This window comes from Amblyomma mixtum, chromosome 3 (assembly GCF_055824585.1).
Source record: "Amblyomma mixtum isolate Tamu chromosome 3, ASM5582458v1, whole genome shotgun sequence".
In the NCBI taxonomy this organism is placed as follows: Eukaryota; Metazoa; Arthropoda; class Arachnida; order Ixodida; family Ixodidae; genus Amblyomma; species Amblyomma mixtum.
The window spans coordinates 379,312,568-379,318,672 of record NC_143014.1 but is presented as its reverse complement, the minus strand read 5'-3'; positions in this window follow the sequence as shown (position 1 = coordinate 379,318,672).

Below are 6,105 nucleotides of genomic sequence, written 5' to 3'. Positions count from 1 at the left end.
GCCGGGGACACTTTACACCTCTTGGCTACCTCGATTTTAGATGTTTTTAACAGGTGCTCGACAAGCCTAAAATTTACCCTTGAACTACCTCAATCTGAGTCGTTACAGTTTTTAGACATTCGCTTGTTTTTTAATTGCATTGCTTCCTTTTGACTCAGCTCACTCCAAGTTAGTCAAAAGAGTGATAGCTACATCATGTCTTCGTGCAGCGCTCTTCAAGTCTTGTCACCATAAAGCAAAAGAAAGTTTCCACACCCAAGTGGAGCGTTTAGGTAGTTCTGGCTACCCCGCGAAATGATCGTAGCTGTGGCGGAAACGCTGATACAGAAGATGAAAACACCCTTGCACAGGCGCACGAAGGAACAAATGAGCGAAAGCTTCGCTGTAATGCCTTACGTGCACCGCGTGTCGCATAATCTGTAGAGAATTGCGGCTTTATTCCAGGTTAATGTCAAGGCGCCATGCAAGCTATCCAAGTTATGTCCCATGGTGACTGGTGAGCGTCGAAAAAATCCTGGGTGCAATAAGAAGCACGAAGAAAGATTTGTTCCCTGTAAAGAAGGCGTTATTTATCATATCCCTCTGAGCTGTGGTCAAATCTATATCGGTCAGACAGGTCGATGTTTAAACGACAGATTGAGGGAGCACGCCAATTCACTAGATAAAGGCTACGGCTCGAACATCCCACCCCACTGTAAGGACTGCAAATGTCTACCGCTTCTGAAAAGCACCTCGGTAATCGGGAGGCATCAAGGTAGGCTCGAACGTGAGCTCTTTGAAGCCGCTAAGATCGCTCAGAACAATCTATGCATCAGCACGCCCTCAGTGCACATGACTCCAAAAGAACATCGATTTTTGTCATCATAATGTGTATTATCTTAGCTATTTTGAACCGTGTATGCCTTCGCCACCTTCTGCACACTCGCCTGAGGGTTTAACAACAGCAAGTTTGGGAGACAAGAGGTTTAGCGCATGCGGTGCGGCCCCGCTAGGTTCCCGCTAGGATAAATAAAGCAGTTCTTGAAAGTTAGCGCTTGTCCCGTCCACGTCTCCACTTTGTGTTTTTTTGCGCTCTAACTTCCTCATCATGAACTACCAACAGGCCCCAATTTCTCCTCTGCTGAATTACGAGTATTTATTTGGACCGTTTACCGTTGAAGCTTGAAGGCATTGTGTTCTGATAATGCTAGTTATTTTTTAAGTTCTATGCTTCAACTAGTTTACCTGATCACATCCCGCGAACAAAAAATTGAACTAGATATCCTTAAAGGGACGCAGGAGAAATTTATGTTGTATCGATAATGTACCACCTCCTAAGCACAAAAATATCTCTTACCTGCAAATAAAGGTCTTTCAAGGTGAAGTACAGGTACCGCTGTCACAGGCCCATCTCTCAGGCACAAGTGCGATGACGAAATAGCTGAAAAGAAGGAATGGATCTCTGAGGCTGACCAGCGTGCATGAAGGTTACGCGTTTGTGTATCGGATCTTCAGTCGTGTCGCACGCACGGGCACTAACCACCGGCCAAGCTCCGGGGAGCATGCCGCTATCTAATGCGCGATAACCCACTCGCCCTCTTACGCACCGAGTGGGCTATAAAAACACTCGCTGAATAAAGCAGGTCGTTCAGTGTTCTGTGGCTGCGTCCACGTTTGACTTCGGCCAGTGGTTAAATGATGCTTGGTGTCAGAAGTGGGATGATCCTCGAGCCTGCTGTTCGCGGATTCCACTCGTTGTGCTCACCCGCCGACGGACGACCCGGAGCAGCTTTGCAGACATGGTAAGCATCAAGGCTCCAGAACCACTGATCCTGTCCGGAAAGCCGGAAGAAGATGGAAGCTGTTCCACCAAAGGTTTGAACTCCTCTTGGAGGCAACGTCACCTGAAAAACCAAGGACTGAAGCGGCGAAAACGGCGCTCTTGCTGAGCGTAGCAGGCGAAGTTGCGATAGATATTTACAGCAATTTATCGTTCTTGGAGACAAGGCAAACAGGACTGCAAAGTGGTTGTCGCCATGTTTCAGGAATACTTCGCCGCAAAGAAGAACGAAGTGCACGAAAAGTATATGTTTCGTAAACGCGTGCAGTATCCGGCAGAACCTTTCGAACAATTTTTGCGAGAGGTGAAGAAACAGGCGAGGTTCTGCAATTTCGAGGCCCTAACTGACGACATGGTACGGGACTGAGTGGTTTTCGGCACAAACTCTCCCAAGCTACGAGAGCAAATGCTTAGAGAAAAGTATTTCGCGCTCGGAAGAGCTATGACTTTATGCAAAGCAGCTGAAACCGCCCCTCGCCAAAATGAGATCTGCTTTAAGACAGAGACAGAAATCTATGCAGTAACTTCAAGAAAAGGGCATCAGCCAGCCACGTGCCCCCGTTGCGGCCGGACACATCCGCCAATGCGCTGCCCGGCATACGGAAAAACGTCGTTCGTGCAACAGTCCAAACCAGTTTACCTCGTGTTGCAGAGGGAGAACTAATGTCGGTGAGGTATAGCAAGGTGGTGACGACGACTTCCAAGTTTAATACCCCTGTCACACGGCCAGTTTCCATGGCCATCGAGTCGAGGGCCTTCGAGATTTTCAATCGCCATCGAACTCGAGGGAGTTGTGGTCCTGCTACACGGCATATCTCAATGGCCATTGAAATGGTTCTCGCGTCTTACGCCAAGCTCGTGTGGCGCCAGAATCGTTACGTTCGGTTTCGCGCAGATAACAAAACCAGTGCCCGGATGAATGGAATTCAGTGCCCGGATGAGTGGGATTCAGTGCCCGGATGTTGGCTCTCGCTCTCGCCGGGACGTCACCATACTGCCGACAACGGGAGCTAAAAGCATATCATGCTTAATAATTAACTCTCGTCCAAAAATCCTGCGAATGAAGCAGATTCGCTCGCCGCAAAAACTAGGACCTGTTCTCATCTGTTGACGCCCGGGCGAGGTGGAACTGCCGCGCGCTCCTGTTTCTCGCTTTTGCACACCACGTCGCCGCTCGCGGCGTACATAGATACAGTGATAAAAGAGCATAAATTTCTGCTGTCTACGTACCACGAGCGTATGCGCGCTTACGTACGCTTTCCCACTTTTAGTTCAGCGTATGCTAGCAGAGACGCAAAAATAAACTTAGCCTATAGTGGCGCCATCTGGTTGTCAAGATGGGAACCATTGCTGTCAACAAACTGTCTCCTCTTAGGCCTAGCAGCGGCAGAATCGTCGCTCTAAATAAAAAGTAAAGCAAATTTATCACTTATACGTTTTCTGATAGGCAAGATGAGAAGAAGTGAAAGACCGGTACCCCATTTATGACCAGTGAACAGACTGGAAAAGGCAGCAACGACGAGAATTCAGTCCGAAGCGAGGGGCCCGACTTTGAAGGGCGCCGCCATGTTTGTCGTTGGAAGCAATGCTAGCAACACTGGGCAACGCTCAAGGCCCTCGAAATCTCGATAGAGTTCCGGGCTGCTCCGTTGACTCGATAGACTATTGAGTCGATGGACATTCAAACTGGCCGTGTAGCAGCGCTCGATCGCCTCTCAGTCGATAGTCTATCGGTTCGAGGGACTTCGAAACACCCGTGGGACAGGGGTATTAGATGTGGCGGTCGATAGCATTCCGAATGGCCGCGACTAGCTTGTGGAAGCCAGTTTTGGAGGAAAGAACGTCACATTCAAAGTTGATACCGGATCCCAAGCGAACCTCGTCCCTTTATCAGCCTATCGAAAGTTTAATGTCGCTGGGCTTCGGTCAAACGGAGCAGCGCTGTGCTCGTACATCGGTGGCATTGTCAAGCACCGAGGAACCTTTTCGACACCTGTCGTCATTTCCAATCGAAAAGAAAGTGCCGAGTTCTTCGTGGTAAAAAAAAAAAAAAACAAAACAAACACCACGCTATTCTTGGATTTGAGGCCATCAAGCGTATTGGACTCGTTCAGCGGAATATCGATGCTGCAGCCACAACCACTTGTGAGGAAACTGCCCGGCAGTTCCCGCACTTGTTTCTTGGAACTGGACGCCTCCGGCGGGAATGCAAGATTGTGCTTCGCGAGGATGCTACACCCATCGTCCAGCCGGCTCGAAGAGTGCCCCTGTCTCTTCAGCAGCCACTGCGTGCCGAGCATAACCGAATGGAACGAGAGGGCATTATTCTCAAAATGAGCGACCCGACGGACTGGGTAAGTCCACTCGTAATGTTAAAAAGATGGCAAGCTAAAAGTATGACTTGACCCGAGAAAATTTAATGACAGTTTGAAACGGGAACACTACCAGATGCCAAGGCGAGAGGAGATTGAGGCAGAGCTAACAGGTGCAAAATTTTTCTCGCGTTTAGACGCCAATGCCAGTTTTCATCAAGTTCTCTTGGATGAGACTTCATCCAAAATATGCACATTGTCCGCACCCTTTGAGCGTTACTGTTTTTTGCGCCTCCCTTTCGGCACTGCCTCAGCCAGTGAAGTGTTTCAGAAAGCACTAAACGAGGTATTTGACGGTCCTCCTGGGGTTTGCGTGTATGTTGACGATGTGTTGATTTCAGAATATATTTATTGAACATCATGGCGATGTTGGGTGCACCGGCAAAAAGCCAGTGGCAAGGCTTGACGAGGCTGGCGCACCCTACAGAAGCTTGGCAGTGATACACTTGTTCACGCTAACAAAACAAACGAAAGAAACAATACGAGGGCACTTTCGGAGAAAAAAAAAAGAACGTACAAACACACAAGACATATAACAGTTGTTGGCATTATTTAGCTATACATTTATGAGGATTTCTTATTTAATAAATGTGGGAGAGTGAAGTTCAGCATTTGATACACGTAATTTGTGCGGGTCTTAGGCACAAACCAATTCAAAACTGTTCGAGTAGAGTATTTAGACTCTTTGCATTTCAGTCCAGACAGCTGTAACATAAAGCAATTGTTTTTAACAACACTTGTTTCATACCGCCTTAAGAGCAACGTTTCATACAACTGGGGAAGGGGGGTGATGCCGAGTGCCTGAAATATCGGGCCACTATGCTCTAGTCGCGGAGCATTCACAATGCTACAAACAGCTTTTTTTTGAAGAAGGTGCAAACGATTAATGTTGGTAAAAGACGTAGTGCCCCAGGCCAAAAAGCAATAGTTAAGAACAGAAGAAAAAAAGTGCGTTATACAGCATTTGCTTAATACGCTTCGGCATAAAGTACCTTAGTCGACATAAAATACCGACAACCTTGGACTGTTTGTTTATTACCATTTCGACATGATCATTCCATAATAAGTTCTCATGAAAAATCACACCTAAACTTTTGATGACTGGAACAATCTGGATGAGTGACGAGCCCAATCTTAAAGAAAGTGGCGATCCGTTAATAGGCTTACTGCGAGGTCTGAAGAGCACAGCTTTTGTTTTCTTGGTGTTAATGCTTAACAAATTGCATTTAGACCATTCTAAAAGCGAGTGTAGACAATGTGATGCTTGTTGCTGAAGATCTTGTAAATGTGAGGCTCTAAAAAATAAAGTGGTGTCATCTGCGTAAATAATGAAAGTTGGCAGCTTACTAATGCAGACGACGTCATTAACATAAAGGAGGAATAGGAGAGGTCCCAAGATACTGCCTTGCGGAACGCCTGAAGTGATATGCCTAAAATCTGAGGAGTCATTGTGTATGTTTACCTGTTGTACTCGAGAACCTAAATAAGACTGAATTATTTGAAGAAACTTTCCGCGAAAACCATAGTGCTCGAGCTTAGCTATCATTATTCTGTGATTCATGCGGTCAAATGCTTTGGAAAAATCAATGAAAATGCCAAGAGTGAGAAGTTTCTGTTCAAAGGACTCTAAGATTAGTTCTTTCTGAGTTAGAAGCGCGGTTTCCGTCGAGAAGTGTTTTCTGAAACCATGCTGACTGGGCGTTATTATGTTATGTTTGTCACAGAAACCAGATATTCGTCTAAACAGGATTTTTCCAAAACACTCTGAAGAAACAGGAAGAATGGATATTGGTCGATAATTTGACAGAATGTTTTTGTCTCCGCCTTTATGTGTAACCGTGACTCTGGCAATTTGCATTCTTTTGGGGAATACTGCATGTTCAATGCAACAATTAAAGATATATTCTAACACTG